At 41.9% G+C, this 18827-nt stretch overlaps 1 protein-coding gene across 3 annotated transcripts in view; it reads left to right on the top strand.

The window, feature by feature from the left end:
* The window catches only part of LOC147647200 (uncharacterized), a 182290-nt gene that overhangs the window by 61003 nt on the left and 102460 nt on the right, over window positions 1-18827 (top strand). The window lies entirely within an intron of this gene.

Genomic DNA, 18827 nt, shown 5'->3' on the forward strand with positions numbered 1-18827 from the left:
TTAAACGTTCAAAGAATCACAATAACTCAATAACTTCTCTAGTAAAATCCTAAAAACTGCAATTGCATAAACTCATAATTACTTAAAACACAAAATTAACTCTACAATGGCATATAAAAACATTTTGAAAACCCAATAAATTATGACTTTTTAACAAACTGGGTATTATCTGGGTGCTTCTTAGAGAGGGAGCAGGGGGGTGAGCTGCCCACCCTGCTGCTGCTGCAGCTCTGCTCTTATCTTCCTTCACATTCTCTACATACTCTTGCAGCGAGGAAAATGGAGAGAAAGGAAAAGAAAAACCTCACATAGTTAACTTTAACAAATGCAGTTTTTTCTCTCAATCTCTCTTGTTGTTTGCCGATAGAGGAAAAAAGGGCACGATTTTACAAAAGCAGGCGATGTTACACGAAAAGTCTCTCAGGCCAGGTGCTGACAGCGGCGATCATTGCAGCTTATCAGCGTGGCCTTGGAACTTTTCTTGCGCTGCTTCTGCCCCCAGGGTGCCTTTGTTCTCACAGAGCCCACCTCTGTGCTCCCTCATGTCCCCCTGGTTCAGGTGGAAACCAGACTAAATTTGGCTTCTTTTCTTCCAGGGTGGTAAAGATGGAACTTTAATAAGATTGTAATGCTAAAAGTGACTTCAAAAATGAAGCAAATATTTCTGGATGTATCACATCCTGCCATAACTGAACAGATTCTGTTCGTTGTTTCAGCGTTCGCTGTGGAACTTTTTTTTTTTTTTTTTTTTTTTATTTTCTTCTCTTTGACTCTCCCTCCCTCTCTCCATGGGCAGCATAGATAGGAGTGCTAGTCCAGCAGTGGGAGGTAAAGGCATCTGTCGCTGTGACACAGGTAGAATTACGGGGCTCACAGCCTCAGCATATCTCGCTTTTCTGTCTTTTAAGGTATTAATTGCAATCTGCCAAGTTCAACCGAGAGACGGAGTGTCCTTGCTATTTTCTGTAATTGCCATTTCCCATATCAGAGCCGACATATCAGTCCATTCTTGCACCGCAAAAAGCAGTGTGAGCACTGCAAATGCCCATGACAATTAGCCCATATAATGAGCATATCCAGGTCCTTTTCCTGGGCTGCTTCGCCTCGTTTAACGAGGATGCAGAGAAGCAGTTTTTTAGCCGCCGCAAACTCTGCCTCCATGCTGACGGCCACCCGCAAGGGGGAAGGTTGCGACCCTTCTACCACGCCCTTGCCTTCCTGGGCCCCCCCCAGCAGCCTGACTTTCCACGTCCTACCGCTCAGCGTCTCACCGCGCTCAGGCTGCCTATCCGGTGCCGATCCAAGCCCGTGACGTCTAATGCCCAAATCCACTCCGCTGACTCCAAAGCCCCTCTGCCTGCAGGGGTGTCTCTGGTCGGAGCGCCAGATGTTGAAAGACCCCCGAGCTGTTCACCAGTCTTCACAGAAGTAATTGTGAATGCCGTTTATTTCTATTATTAACACACCTTTTATAGGGTCTACAGGGTTTACGGGCAGAGCAAGCTACTATTGGCTAGTACACACAAGTTTACATTCTTATCCTGGTACACAGGAATGTTGTTTTACTTTCCACAGGCAAGTTTCAAGGATTTTGGCCCTTAATATTAAGACTTAACACAGAGGCTGGTTTGTGCAGACAGGCTTTTACTAATATATCGTGCCCCCCATCTGCTTAAAAACTCTCTATACATTTCCACAAAATCTAGGAAAATACCTCAAAATTCTTCATGTCGCCTAAAAATCCCTCAAAATTCTACAAAACTCCCACAAAATCTTCTCAATATCCTATGAAATTCAAGAAAAACCCCACCAAACTGCAGACAAATCCCACATAATTTCCTAAATTTCCTAAAACCCCACCAAATTCCAGTGACATCCCTCAAAATCGCCTCACATTTCCACAACATTTAAGAAAAATCCCACAAAATTCTTCAAGTCTCCTCAAAATCCCACAACATTCCAGAAAAAAGTACCACGCAATTAGCTAAATTTTCTCAAAACCCTGCAAATTCCAGAAACATCTCAAAAAATCCCCGAAATATCCCACAAAAATCTAAGAAAAATCTCACAAAATTCTTCATGTCTCCTCAAAATCCCACAACATTCCAGAAAAAAATACCACAATATTGCAGAAATCTTCTCAAAACCCCAACAAATTCCAGTCACATCCCTCCAATTCCCCACGCATTTGCCCAAAATCTAAGAAAATACCTCAATATTCTTCATGTCTCTTCAAAATCTCTCAAAATTCCACAAAACACCCAGAAAAACTTCACAATATCCTATGAAATTCAGGAAAAATCCCACCAAATTGCAGAAAAATCCCACACAATTCTGAAATATTACCAAAACCCCACCAAATTCCAGAAACATCCCACCAAATCCCCACACATTTCCACAAAATCTAAGAAAATACCTCAAAATTCTTCATGTCTCCTCAATATCCCACAACATTCCAGAAAACTCCCACAAAATCTTCTCAATATCCTATGAAATTCAAAAAAAATCCCACCAAACTGCAGACAAATCCCACACAACTTCATAAATTTCCTCAGAACCCCACCAAATTCCAGAAACATCCCACCAAATCGCCCCAAATTTCCACCACATCTAAGAAAAATCCCACAGAATTCTTCAAGACTACACAAAATCCCACAACATTCCAGAAAAAAATCACACAAAATTCCAAAAATCTTCTCAAAACCCCAACAAATTCCAGTCACATCCCTCCAAATCCCCACATTTCCACAAAATCTAAGAAAATACCTCAATATTCTTCATGTCTCCTCAAAATCCCTCAAAATTCCACAAAACTTCCAGAAAATCTTCTCAGTATCCTAAGAAATTCAGGAAAAATCCCACCTAAGTGCAGAAAAATCCCACACAATATCCTACAAATTTTCTCAAAACCCCACCAAATTCCTGTCACATCCCACCAAATCCCCACACATTTCCACAAAATCTAAGAAAAATTCCACAAAACTTTTCAAGTCTTCTCAAAGTCCCACAAAATACCACAAAACACCACAAAATATTCTCATTATCCCATGAAATTCAAGAAAAATTCAAAAAAATTGCAGAAAAATCCCACATAATATCTTATAAATTTTCTGAAAACCGCACCAAATTCCTGAAATATCCCACCAAATCACCACAAATTTCCACAAAATCTAGGAAAATACCTCAAAATTTTTCATGTCTCCTCAAAATCCCCAAAACATTCCACAAAACTCCCAGAAAATCTTCTCAATATCCTATGAAATTCAAGAAAAATCCCACCAAAATGCAGAAACATCCCATCAAATCGCCACAAATTTCCACAACATCTAAGAAATATCCCACCAAATGCTTCAAGACTCGTCAAAATCCCACAAAATACCACAACATTGCAAAAAAACCCACCAAATTCAAGAAACATCCCACCAAATCACCACAAATTTCCACAACATCTAGAGAAAAATACCACAAAATTCTTCAAGACTCCACAAAATCCCACAACATCTAGAGAAAAAAATACCACAACATTGCAGAAATGTTCTAAAAACCCTACCAAATTCCTGAAACATCTCAAAAAATCCCCTGAATATCCCACAATAATCTAAGAAAAATCCCACACAATTCCACAAAATTGCAGAAACCTTCTCAAAACCCCAACAAATTCCAGTCACATCCCACCAAATCCCCACACATATCCACAAAATCTAAGAAAATACCTCAGAATTATTCATGTCTCCTCAAAAACCAAAAAAAATTCCACAAAACTCCCAAAAAATCTTTTCAATATCCTATGAAATTCAAGAAAAACCCCACCAAACTACAGACAAATCCCACACAACATCATAAATTTCCTCAAAACCCCACCAAATTCCAGAAACATCCCAACAAATCGCCACAAATTTCCACAAAATCTAAGAAAATCCAACCAAATTCTTCAAGTCTCCTCAAACTCCCACGACATTCCAGAAAATAATACCACAACATTGCAGAAATCTTCTCAAAACACTACCAAATTCCAGATACATGTCAAAAAATCCCCTGAATATCCCACAATAATCTAAGAAAAATCCCACACCATTCCACAAAATCACACAAAATTGCAAAAATCTTCTCAAAACCCCAACAAATTCCAATCACATCCCACCAAATCCCTACACATTTCCACAAAATCTAAGAAAATACCTCAAAAAATTCTTCATGTCTCCTCAAAATTCCACAAAACTCCCACAAAATCTTTTCAATATCCTACCAAATTCAAGAAAAATCCCACCAAACTGCAGACAAATCCAACACAACATCATAAATTTCCTCAAAACCACACCAAATTCCAGAAACATCCCACCAAATCACCACACATTACCACAACATCTAAGAAAAATCACACAATATTCCTCAAGTCTCCTCAAAATCCCACAACATTCCAGAAAAAAATCCCACAACATTGCAGAAATATTCTAAAAACCCTACCAAATTCCAGAAACATCTCAAAAAATCTAATGAATATCCCATCATAATCTAAGAAAAATCCCACACAATTCCACAAAATTGCAGAAACCTTCTGAAAACCCCAAAAAATTCCAGTCACATCCCAACAAATCACCACAAATTTCCACAACATCTAGAGAAAAATCCCACAAAATTCTTCAAGTCTCCTCAAAATCCCACAACATTTCAGACAAAAATCCCACAACATTGCAGAAACCTTCCCAAAACCCCACCCAATTCCAGTCACATCCCACCAAATACCCACACATATCCACAAAATCTAAGAAAATAACTCAAAATTCTTCATGTCTCCTCAGAATCCCAAAAAAATTTCACAAAACTCCCACAAAATCTTTTCAATATCCTAAGAAATTCAAGAAAAAACCCACTAAACTGCAGAAATTTCCTAAATTTCCTCGAAACTCCACCAAATCCCAGAAACATCCCACCAAATCACCACAAATTTCCACAAAATCTAAGAAAAATCCCACAAATTCTTCAAGTCTCCTCAAAAGCCCACAATATTCCAGAACACTGAAAAAATATCCCACAAAGTTCCTGTCACATCCCACCAAATCGCCACAAATTTCCACAACATGTATAAAAAATCCCACAAAATTCTTCAAGTCCCCACAAAATCCCACAAAATTGCAGAATTCTTCTCAAAACCCCACCGAATTCCAGAAACATCCCACCAAATCCCCATGCATTTCCACAAAATCTGAGAAAATACCTCAAAATTCTTCATGTCTCCTCAAAATCCAACAACATTCCAGAAAAAAATACCACACAATTACCTAAATTTTCTGAAAACCCTGCCAAATTCCAGAATCATCTCAAAAAATCCCCTGAATATCCCACAATAATCTAAGAAAAATCCCACACCATTCCACAAAATCACACAAAATTGCAAAAATCTTCTCAAAACCCCAACAAATTCCAATCACATCCCACCAAATCCCTACACATTTCCACAAAATCTAAGAAAATACCTCAGAATTATTCATGTCGCCTAAAAATCCCTCAAAATTCTCCAAAACTCCTACCAAAATCTTCTCAATATCCTATGAAATTCAAGAAAAACCCCACCAAACGGCAGACAAATCCCACATAATTTCCTAAATTTCCTCAAAACCCCACCAAATTCCAGAAACATCCCAACAAATCGCCATACATTTCCACAAAATCTAAGAAAAATCCCACAGAATTCTTCAAGACTCCACAATATCCCACAACATTCCAGAAAAAAGTACCACACAATTACCTAAATTTTCTCAAAACCCTGCCAAATTCCAGAAACATCTCAAAAAATCCCCAAAATATCCGACAAAATCTAAGAAAAATTCCACAAAATTCTTCAAGTCTCCTCAAAATCCCACAACATTCCAGAAAAAAATACCACAATATTGCAGAAATCTTCTCAAAACCCTACCGAATTCCAGAAACTTCTCAAAAAATCCCCTGAATATCCCACAATAATCTAAGAAAAATCCCAACAAATTCCACAAAATTGCAGAAATCTTCTCAAATCCCCACAAAATTCCAGTCACATCCCACCAAATACCCACACATATCCACAAAATCTAAGAAAATAACTCAAAATTTTTCATGTCTCCACAAAATCCAAAAAAAATTCCACAAAACTCCCAGAAAATCTTCTCAATATCCTATGAAATTCAAGAAAAATCCCACCAAACTGCAGACAAATCCCACACAATTTCATAAATTTCCTCAAAACCCCACCAAATTCCAGAAACATCCCACCAAATCGCCGCAAATTTCCACAAAATCTAAGAAAAATTACACAAAATTTTTCAAGTCTCTTCAAAGACTGAAAAATACTAAACTCAAAAAAATCTATTCATTATCCTATGAAATTAAAGAAAAATTCAAAAAAATGCAGAAAATTCCCACATAATATCCTACAAATTTTCTGAAAACCGCACTAAATTCCAGAAACATCCCACCAAATCGCCATACATTTCCACAAAATCTAAGAAAATCCCACAAAAGTCTTCATTTCTCCTGAAAACCCCAGAAAATTCCAGAAAACTCCCAAAAAATCTTTTCAATATCCTACCAAATTCAAGAAAAATCCCACACAATTTCATAAATTTCCTCAAAACCCCACCAAATTCCACAATCATCCCACCAAATCCCCACAAATTTCCACAAAATCTAAGAAATATTCCACAAAATTCTTCGAGTCACCTCAAAATCCCACAACATTCAAGAAAAAAATACCACACCATGACCTAAATTTTCTGAAAATATTGCCAAATTCCAGAAACATCTCAAAATATCCCGTGAATATCCCACAAAATCTAAGAAAAAACCCACAAAATTTTTCACTTCTCCTCGAAATACTAAAAAATACCACAACATTGGGAAAAAATCCCACCAAATTCCAGAAACATCCCACCAAATCACCACACATTACCACAACATCTAAGAAAAATCCCACAATATTCTTCAAGTCTACTCAAAATCCCACTTCATTCCAGAAAAAAATACCACAACATTGCAGAAATGTTCTAAAAACCCTACCAAATTCCAGAAACATCTCAAAAAATCCCCTGAATATCCCACAATAATCTAAGAAAAATCCAACAGAATTGCACAAAATTGCAGAAACCTTCTCAAAACCCCAACAAATTCCAGTCACATCCCACCAAATCCCCACACATTTCCACAAAATCGAAGAAAAAACCTCAAAATTCTTCATGTCTCCTCAAAATCCCACAACATTCCACTAAACTCCCAGAAAATCTTCTCAATAGGCTATGAAATTCAGGAAAAATCCCACCAAATTGCAGAAAAATCCCACGCAATATCCTACAAATCTCTTCAAAACCCCAACAAATTCCAGTCACATCCCTCCATATTCCCACACATTTCAACAAAATCTAAGAAAAATTCCACAAAATTTTTCAAGTCTTCTCAAAGTCCCACAAAATACCACAAAACTCCACAAAATATTCTCATTATCCCATGAAATTCAAGAAAAATTCAAAAAAATTGCAGAAAAATACCACATAATATCTTATAAATTTTCTGAAAACCGCACCAAATTCCTGAAACATCCCACCAAATCACCACTCATTTCCACAAAATCTAAGAGAAATCTCACAAAATTCTTCAAGTCTCCTCAAAATCCCACAACATTCCAGAAAAAAATACCACCAAATTGCAGAAATCTTCTCAAAACCCCAACAAATTCCAGTCACATTCCTCCAAATCACCACACATTTCCACAAAATCTAAGAAAATTCCACAAAATACTTCAAGTCTCCTCAAAATGCCACAACATTCCAGAAAAAAATACCACACAATTACCTAAATTTCCTGAAAACCCTGCCAAATTCCAGAAACTTCTCAAAAAATCCCCTGAATATCCCACAATAATCTAAAAAAAATCCCACACAATTGCACAAAATGCCACACAATTTCATAAATTTCCTCAAAACCCCACCAAATTCCAGAAACATCCCACCAAATCCCCACAAATTTCCACAAAATCTAAGAAAATCCAACCAAATTCTTCAAGTCTCCTCAAACTCCCACAACATTCCAGAAAATAATACCACAACATTGCAGAAATCTTCTCAAAACACTACCAAATTCCAGATACTCAAAAAATCCAATGAATATCCCACAATAATCTAAGAAAAATCCCACACCATTCCACAAAATTGCAGAAATCTTCTCAAAACCCCACCCAATTCCCGTCACATCCCACCAAATCCCCACACATTTCTGCAAAATCTAAGAAAATAACTCAAAATTCTTCATGTCTCCTCAAAATTCCACAAAACTCCCAGAAAATCTTCTCAATATCCTATGAAATTCCGGAAAAATCCCACCAAATTGCAGAAAAATCCCACACAAATCTGAAATATTCCCAAAACCCCACCAAATTCCAGAAACATCCCACCAAATCGCCACAAATTTCCTCAACATCTAAGAAATATCCCACCAAATTCTTCAAGACTCCTCAAAGTCCTACAAAATACCACAACATTGCAAAAAAATCCCACCAAATTCCAGAAACATCCCACCAAATCACCACAAATTTCCACAACATCTAGAGAAAAATCCCACAAAATTCTTCAAGTCCCCACAAAATCCCACAAAATTGCAGAATTCTTCTCAAAACCCCACCAAATTCCAGAAACATCCCACCAAATCCCCATGCATTTCCACAAAATCTGAGAAAATACCTCAAAATTCTTCATGTCTCCTCAAAATCCAACAACATTCCAGAAAAAAATACCACACAATTACATAAAATTTCTGAAAACCCTGCCAAATTCCAGAATCATCTCAAAAAATCCCCTGAATATCCCACAGTAATCTAAGAAAAATCCCACACCATTGCACAAAATCACACAAAATTGCAAAAATCTTCTCAAAACCCCACCAAATTCCAGTCACATCCCACCAAATACCCAAACATTTCCACAAAATCTAAGAAAATAACTCAAAATTTTTCATGTCTCCTCAAAATCCCAAAAAAATTCCACAAAACTCCCACAAAATCTTTTCAATATCCTAAGAAATTCAAGAAAAACCCCACCAAACTGCAGACAAATCCCACACAATTTCATAAATTTCCTCAAAACCTCAGCAAATTCCAGAAACATCCCACCAAATCGCCACAAATTTCCACAAAATCTAAGAAAATCCAACCAAATTCTTCAAGTCCCCTCAAACTCCCACAACATTCCAGAAAATAATACCACAACATTGCAGAAATCTTCTCAAAACACTACCAAATTCCAGATACTCAAAAAATCCAATGAATATCCCACAATGATCTAAGAAAAATCCCACACCATTCCACAAAATTGCAGAAATCTTCTCAAAACCCCACCCAATTCCCGTCACATCCCACCAAATCCCCACACATTTCTGCAAAATCTAAGAAAATACCTCAAAATTCTTCATGTCTCCTCAAAATCCCTCAAAATTCCACAAAACTCCCAGAAAATCTTCTCAATATCCTATGAAATTCCGGAAAAATCCCACCAAATTGCAGAAAAATCCCACACAAATCTGAAATATTCCCAAAACCCCACCAAATTCCAGAAACATTCCACCAAATCGCCACAAATTTTCTCAACATCAAAGAAATATCCCACCAAATTCTTCAAGACTCCTCAAAGTCCTACAAAATACCACAACATTGCAAAAAAATCCCACCAAATTCCAGAAACATCCCAACAAATCACCACAAATTTCCACAACATCTAGAGAAAAAATCCCACAAAATTCTTCAAGTCTCCTCAAAATCCCACAACATTTCAGACAAAAATCCCACAACATTGCAGAAACCTTCTCAAAACCCCACCCAATTCCCGACACATCCCACCAAATCCCCAAACATTTCCACAAAATCTAAGAAAATAACTCAAAATTCTTCAAGTCTCCTCAAAATCCCTCAAAATTCCACTAAACTCCCAGAAAATCTTTTCAATATCCTATGAAATTCAAGAAAAATCCCACCAAATTGCAGAAAAATCCAACACAATATCCTACAAATTTTCCCAAAACCCCACCAAATTCCAGACACATCCCACCAAATCCCTACACATTTCCACAAAATCGAAGAAAATAACTCAAAATTCTCTATGTCGCCTCAAAATCCCTCAAAATTCCTCAAAATTCCCAGAAAATCTTCTCAATATCCTATGAAATTCCGGAAAAATCCCACCAAATTGCAGAAAAATCCCACCAAATCGCCACAAATTTCCACATCATCTAAGAAATATCCCACCAAATCCTTCAAGACTCCCCAAAATCCCACAAAATACCACAACATTGCAAAAAAATCCCACCAAATTCAAGAAACATCACACCAAATCACCACAAATTTCCACAACATCTTGAGAAAAATCCCACCAAATCCTTCAAGTCTCCTCAAAATCCTTCAAAATTCTAAAAAACTCCCAGAAAATCTTTTCAATATCCTAACAAATTCAGGAAATATCCCACCAAATTGCAGAAAAATCCCACACAATTTCATAAATTTCCTCAAAACCCCACCAAATTCCAGAAACATCCCAACAAATCGCCACAAATTTCTACAAAATCTAAGAAAAATCCCACAAATTCTTCAAGTCTCCTCAAAATCCCACAAAATACCAGAACATAAAAAAAATATCCCACAAAGTTCCTGTCACATCCCACCAAATCCCCACAAATTTCCACCATCTAAAAAAAAATCCCACCAAATTCTTCAAGTCTCCACAAAATCCCACAAAATACCACAACATTGCAAAAAAATCCCACAAAATTGCAGAAAAACCCCACCAAATCACCACAAACTTCCACAAAGTCTCCTCAAAATCCCACAAAATTCTTCAAGTCTCCTCAAAATCCCACAACATTCCAGAAAAAAATACCACCAAATTGCAGAAATATTCTCAAAACCCCAACAAATTCCAGTCACATTCCTCCAAATCACTACACATTTCCACAAAATCTAAGAAAATTCCACAAAATACTTCATGTCTCCTCAAAATCCCACAACATTCCAGAAAAAAGTACCACACAATTACCTAAATTTTCTCAAAACCCTGCCAAATTCCAGAAACATCTCAAAAAATCCCCGAAACATCCCACAAAATCTAAGAAAAATTCCACAAAACTCTTCAAGTCTCCTCAAAAGCCCACAACATTCCAGAAAAAAATCCCACACAATTACCTAAATTTCCTGAAAACCCTGCCAAATTCCAGAAACATCTCAAAAACTCCCCTGAATATCCCACAAAATCTATGAAAAATCCCACACAATTGCAAAAATGCCACAAAATTGCAGAAATTCTTCCCAAAACCCCAACAAATTCCAGTCACATCTCGCCAAATCCCCACACATTTCCACAAAATCTAAGAAAATAACTCAAAATTCTTCATGTCTCCTCAAAATCCCTCAAAATACTACAAAACTCCCACAAAATCTTTTCAATATCCTATGAAATTCAGGAAAAATCCCACCAAAATGCAGAAAAATCCCACACAATATCCTACAAATCTCTTCAAAACCCCAACAAATTCCAGTTACATCCCACCAAATCACCACTCATTTCCACAAAATCTAAGAAAATACCTCATAATTCTTCAAGTCTCTTCAAAATCCCACAACATTCCAGTAAAAAAATCTCACAAAACTGCAAAAACTCTTCTCAAAACCCCACCAAATTCCAGTCACATCCCACCAAATCACCACACATTTCCACAAAATCTAAGAAAATACCTCAAAATTCTTCATGTCTCCTCAAAATCCCTCAAAATCCTACAAAATTCCCACAAAATTGTTTCAATATCCTATGAAATTCAAGAAAAATCCCACCAAACTGCAGACAAATCCCACACAATTTCATAAATTTCCTCAAAACCTCACCAAATTCCAGAAACATCCCACCAAATCGCCCCAAATTTCCACAACATCTAAGAAAAATCCCACAAAATTCTTGTACTCTCCTCAAAATCCTACAAAATTCCAGAAAACCTTACAAAATTCCACAAAACTCCCAGAAAATCTTCTCAATATCCGACAAAATTCAAGAAAAATCCCACCAAATTCAAGAAAAATCCCACACGATTCCCTGAATTTCCTCAAAACCACAACAAAGTCCAGAAAGATCCCACCAAATATCGACAAAATTCCAAGATAGGTTAGAAAAATCCCTCATAATTCTTCAAGTCCCCACAAAATCCTACCAATCTGCAGAAAAATCCCACACAATTCCCTAAATTCCCTCAAAACCCCACCAAATTCCAGAAACATCCCATAAAATCTCCACAAATTTACCCAAAATTGCAGAAAAATCCCACAAAATTCCATAAATCTTCTCAAAACCCCAACAAATTCCAGTCATCATCCCACCAAATCCCCACACATTTCCACAAACTCTAAGAAAAATACCTCAAAATTCTTCATGTCTCCTCAAAATCCCTCAAAATTCCAAAAAACTCCCACAAAATCTCCCCAATATCCTGTAAAATTCAAGAAAATCCCACAAAATTGCAGAAAAATCCCACACAAATCATTGAATGTTCTCAAAACCCTACCAAATTACAGAAACATCCCACCAAATCTTCACAAAATTCCATAGAATCGAAGAAAAATCCCTCACAATTCTCCAAGTCGCCACAAAATCCCACAAAATTCCAGAATAACTCCAATAAAATTGCAGAAATCTTCCCCAAAGCCAAACAAATTCCAGAAACTTTCCACAAAACCCCCACAAATTTCCACAAAACCTAAGAAATTACCTCAAAATCCTTCATGTCTGCTAAAAATCCCTCAAAATCCCACAAAACTCCCACAAAATCTCCTCAATATCTTATAAAATTCAAGAAAAATCCCACTAAATTCCAGAAAATTCTACAACAGTGCAAATAAGTCCCAAAAATTCCAGAAACATCCCACCAAATCTCCACAAAATACCACGAAATCTAAGAAAAATCCCACAATTTGGAGCACAAGGACTCTAGAACCTGAGCACGGCTGCTTTGCTGTGCAGGCAAGGAAGGGCTTGGGCTGCTCCACTCCCCTGCTTTGCTTTGGGATCACCGTGATTTTGGGGGACAGTGCAGGGGGAAGGGAGAAAGCATGGGCTTCCCTCACCCGTGGGTGGGTTTTTCCCTAGAATGTAGGGGTTGGGCCTTCCTCAAGCTCCTGACAGACAAAAGATTTTTTACCATTTTTCTTGTTTCCCCTTTTTGTCTGTAACCTATTTTCATTAATTTGTTGTTTGTTTTTCTAAAGGAAGTGTTCCAGGTGGGGTCCAGTCTGGATCGGGAAGTGCTTGGGACCAGCTGTGGCGTGGATGGGCCGTGCCCTTGGAGAAGACTGAGGACATCGTTTGGGACCAGCTTTTCTTGTGGCAGCGGATGGTGTGAGGTGGGTCCTCATCTCCTTGGCATGGGTGGGACAAGAGCTTTTGGGAGATGGCAGCGGGCACAGGAGCATCCCGCTCTGGGCAGCTGCTGAGGGGCTGGATCTGCCGTGGCTGGCTGCAGGCTGGGCACATGTCCTGCCCTCCTGCTCTGCTCCCCAAGGCAGCAGTGATGGGCAGCTCTGGGCCCAGCTCTGAGCACGGCCAGCATGGCCTGGGCACCGCGGCTGGCTGGGACAAGGGGACAGGAGCCTTCAGCTGACGGGCGGTTTCTGCTTTCTCTCCTTGCAGCCGGGCTCTGCGGATGCTGAGGCTGCTCTGGGCTCTGCCAGGGCTCTGCTGGGCTCAGCACTGGGCCGGGATCAGCCAAAGAAGAAACGCTGTGACCTGCAGCAGAGACTTGAGCATTTTGGCAATGCAGCTCAAGTCTGCAGAGTGTCCACCTCCAAGGGAAAACATGACACCTCCCAAAAATTAAACTTGTTCCATAACTTCTGAAATGAAATCCATCTGGGATGACCCCAAAGGACATTTTTCATCTTGCTCAAGCTGTAGCTCAGCCCTTCTCTGAACAGTTCTGTCCCACACCTGCCTTTTACTTCACAACTGCTCCCTCCTTTCCCCCAGTGAGTTCCCAGCCCATCACAATCTCCATCACACTGCAGCCTTCCTTGATGCCCCTCACCACGAGTAAGGCCAAGCCCCAGTCTCAGGGACTCATCCTGTCACTGGCTGAAGAGCAGCAATGTTTCAGAAGTCTGGTGGGAGTTTAGTGTCTTTCAGAGCTGCTCTCCAGCCCTCCGGTCTCCTCACTGCTGAGTTCCCACTCCCTTTTCCTCATCCATCAGGATGAGCTCTGTGAATCCCCTTGTGATAAATGGAAATGATTTGTGCTAACTAAATTGTAACTGTTTGGAAAGTTATTATTAGAAGCAATCAGGGGAATTGGTGTTACAAGCAGATGTACCCCTTTAAAAATGTTACATGTCAAAATTAAGATAGATTATGTAGTTCTGGGATAAGTAATGTCCCAAGAGAAAATTGACCATGAGATGGAAAAAGTTGGAACGACTTTAGGCATAGGGCCTGAAAATTATGAAATGTAAGACTAATTAGTGGAGCACAATGCTTACTTGCATAACACAACACTTAGTAAGCATGCACAGCCTTTAAAGTTATCCAGAGGACAACGAGGATGAGTGTAAGCCTTCATCCAAAAGACCACCAAAAGAAGACTGAAGACCCCCTAGCAACAAATGAAGCATGCACCATGACGAATAGTGACGTAAAGTCAAAGAATCAGAAATATGAGAAAACTTAAGAGAAACATTAATGAATATTATAAGCATACAGTATATGAGTTTTGTTTGAATTGCTTTGTTTTGTATGTGAGGTGGGGTGAGAAGTCCTCTCTGTAGCTCAGTCAGTTTTGCTTATGCTTTAATCATACTTAATTACTGGCAAACTATATTCACACACATACATACATACATACATACATACATATATATATATATATATATATGAAGATATTCACTAAATTGTACTCTTTTACTAAATTGTATTCCTTTTATACCAAATTGCTATTCAAATTACTAAATTGAATTCTTTTACTAAATTTTATTCTTGTATTCAATTCACTAAATTGTATAATTTTTTTCCCTTGTTATTTAATTGCTATTAACTCAGTCGATCTAGTTGTCTGATTTTAATTTCATTTACAACAGCACCAAGAAGAAAAGGGTCTTACTGAGAGCAAGCAAACTTAATCCTCTGCCAGGACACAAATTTAGAGGGCAAAAAATTAAAAAAACCCACAGCATCAGCCACACTTCTTAGTGAGAAGGGTTGGAACTCTCTGCCCTCAACACTTCCCCAGCAGGTTTACAAAGGGAACTGGGATCTAAGCTGTGCCCTCTGAACCAACAGAGCCAGCCTCCCTTCAGGGTGAGAAGCCACAGCCTCAGTTATAGCCCTGGGTGCCTCCTGTGCCCCAGAGAATGGCTGTGGTTGTAAATGTGTGTTTGGCTGCAGCACAGGGCCAGGGTGAAGCTCGGCAGCCTCATCAGAGCCCACGGCCGTGGCCCTTCCCTGCTGTGACCCTCACCTGGCCCGGCCCGGCCCGGCCCGAGCAGCCTGGACTGGCCTCAAGGGATGGGCTCTGCCTGCCCGCTGTGCCCACAGGCCAGGCCCCAGGGCTCACAAGAGGCTTCCTCCCAGCTCTGCAAAACCTCAGCCAAGAGTGTCCCCTTTGCTGTGCTGAGAAGAGTAAAAAACCCTCTCAATTTAACCCTGCTGCACTCCTCATGGGGGATCCCTGCACACCTCAGGAGAGAGCCCAAATTTTCCCTGTGTGTCTCATGAGGTGCAGGCCCAGGTGATGCCACTGAAGGAAATGTGCCCTCACAGCCCAGGGACGCTCAGCATGGGCTCCCCCAGCCCCTCAGGGCCCCACCGCTGGTCACGGCAGCCCCTGCCTGGCTCCTGCCTGCCCACACCGTGGGCACCCCCGGCTGTTCCTGGACATGGAGCTCAGCCAGGGCTGGTGCTGTGTGGGCTTTGCTGGTGGTACCAGCTGGACACTGGGGTGAGAGCTCCATCTCTTTATTGGAACAAAAAACATGGGCCAACCCCTGCTCTGCTGCACAGGGGCTGCCCAGTTTCAGTCCTGGCAGGGACCAGGGCCAGGGGGCTCAGAGGTAGAGGTCTCGCATGGGAGGTGGGGGTCTTGGGATGCCCTCAAGATGGGGATGCAGATGTAGCTTGGCACATGGGGACAGATGTGAAGAGCGGGGATGACAGATGCAGCTTCTCAGTGACCAAAGTCTTTCGCCAGTCTTCTGAAGGTGCAGAGGCGCTCCTGTGGAGAGAGGAGGTGGCTGAGGCCCCCAGCTGCTGCTGGCACACAGAGACCCTCCTGCACAGCAGGGCCCAGAGCTGCCAAGGCTCCCCAGCACGTCTGGAGCTGCTGGCACAGCTTGGCCCAGCTGGACAGCTGCCCCTCAAGGCCCTGGAGAGCAGGGGATGGCTCTGGGCAGGGTCCCTGGCCAGGAGCAGGCCCCAGAGCACCTCTGCCTTTCAAGGACAATCTCGTCCCCGCTCTTTCTCCTGCCCACCTTGCTTTGCCTCTGCCCGCTGCTCCTGGGGCTGCTCTTGGCCAGGCAGCCTCAGTGGCAGCCAGCACTGGCTGCAGCCCCAGCGGGCTCCCCAGGACAAGGCCCAGCAATTAAGAGGCCAATGAAAGCCCTGGGCAGCAGCAGAACTCTCAGCAGAGTTATTTGGGCAGCCAAGGACTAGCCACAAGTCCACAGCAGCCTCACTGGGAATGTTTCCTGGCTATGAGCAGCCTTTCAAGAAGCTGTTGGAGGCCGAGATCAGCAAAACACTCACCGTTTTGTCTTCCAGCAATACCAGATTCCGGCACAGCACACCATCAGGAAAAGTGCTCCACCAGCCACAATGGCCATTAACTTAATCAAACCATGTGTTCCCTGGTAGAAAACTCTTCTCATGCTTTCCCAGATGTTCTGAGCACGTGCTGTGGTGCCAGCTGCATCTGTGGGAGCAATGGGCAGCGTGAGCCTGTGCTGTGCTCCACTGCTGATCTGGCAGCACGCTGGATATGGCCAGGACATTCTCTGTTTCCCCCAGAGCTGGGGCCTGCAGGCACCTTGCCACCCCTTGGTACAAGACTGCTCAACCCCCTGAGCTTGAATGCACAATTTCTCTGTGCTGTGCTGGTCTTCTCCAGGCAATACTTGTCAAAGACATAGATAAGGATCAGGAAAATTCCTAGGGTTTTGGAAATGCTCCAGGGCCCTCCCTCTTCCAAACAGACCCTAAACCTGAACTACCCCGATACCAGGAAATCTCAGGGGATCTCAGGGTGTGCATGGCCTGTGCTGCAGTTTGGGCTCCTGTCAGCTGATTCCAAATGCCTTCCTGCAGAGGCTGGGGAGAAGCTGCAGCCAGGCCAGCCTGGGAAACAGCCCTGCAGGCCGTGAAAGCAGCAGTGGGGCAGTGAGGCTGACATGGATCCCTTCCTGCTGTGCCGGGCATGGTGTGTCCAGATGTGCAGAGAAAGCCCCCGGCCGCTGAGTCTCAGGAGAAGGCTGAGGGACATGGACCCACCACAGTGTCCCTCCAGATCATTCAGAATTATGTCCAGATATTTGAGTTCCCCCATTGCTACATTACTATCTCCTATAGGTTTGTTCTTCTTCCTCAGGGGAACATAATATAAAGTATTTCCATTTCCCAGGAATGGATCCCACACAACCAGTGCTCAGCCTGTGGGATCAGCAGGGACACACCACACCCCTGTGATGGGAGCTGGGCTTGCTTGCAGAATCCAGCTCAGGAGCTGGGAAAGTCCTCCCTGCAGACACACCTGTGACTCAACAGCCACAGAAGCTTCTCTCATCTCTGCTGTACAGGCAGCACTGAGCCACAGGAGCAGTGAGAGGATCACGCAGGACGAGGGCACACACGTGCACGGCTCTGTCCTGGCACCTGCAGCAATGCCGCCCTGGCCAAGCCTTGAGCTGGCAGCTCTCCCAGGGGGAAAGGCCTTCACTTACCCTCATAATCTTCCTCATCATCAGGCTCAGTAACTGATATGGACGGGGAATCCAGATCATCCTCATCATCAGGTTCATCTGCAAAGAAAGGCAGGACAGAACAGCTCCTGTGACACTGCTGAAGATTCTTCTTCATGCTGGAGTGGCAGTGAGTGCACCTGGGTGATTGGTGCCCTCCAAGGCACTCCCTCATCTCCACCTTCCACTCAGGAGCAGGGGCAGGGGGACCACGTGCCTGCAGTGGCCTCACACTGGGATGGAAGGAGCCCCTTGAATGGAAGTCAGGGGAGAAAGGACTCCCTGGAGCTGCCAGCAGCTCTGAACTGAGCCCCAGGCAGGGCCAGGGCTTGGCAGCGGCAGCTGGAGCATCTCAGGTTCCCTGGGGCCAGAAATGAGCCACACAAGGCACAGATCTGGGGCACAGCCCTGGGCCTGGCCCTTCCCTCTCTGCTCTTTTCCATGGCTGCACAGCGCACACGGAAGGTGACATTGGCATTGCACACAGGAAGAAGATTGACAGCTAAATGCTCCTTCCTCCCACTGACAGCAATGCTGTGGGATCTCTCAGGGCTCCAGAAGGGAGCAGGGCGAGTATGGATGCTAAATCTGAACCACAGTGCCTGTACAATTGCAGGCCGCATGGCTCCTCAGGCTGCCTGAGAAAATAGCCTGGGAAAAATATGAGAAAGAATTAAAACAATTCTCAGAGATGCTAAACAGCCTTGCAGGTGTTGTTTTGCAGCCTGTTGTTTCTCCTTGCAGGAGAGAGTCAAGGGGGGCAAAGTGCCCCTGACCAATGATAGTGATGTAATACTTTGCTAACCAATAAGAGTTTCCTTTCTGTACTTTTCCACGTATCTGT

Source organism: Cyanistes caeruleus, unplaced genomic scaffold (assembly GCF_971803275.1).
Source record: "Cyanistes caeruleus unplaced genomic scaffold, bCyaCae1.hap1.1 HAP1_SCAFFOLD_65, whole genome shotgun sequence".
In the NCBI taxonomy this organism is placed as follows: domain Eukaryota; kingdom Metazoa; phylum Chordata; class Aves; order Passeriformes; family Paridae; genus Cyanistes; species Cyanistes caeruleus.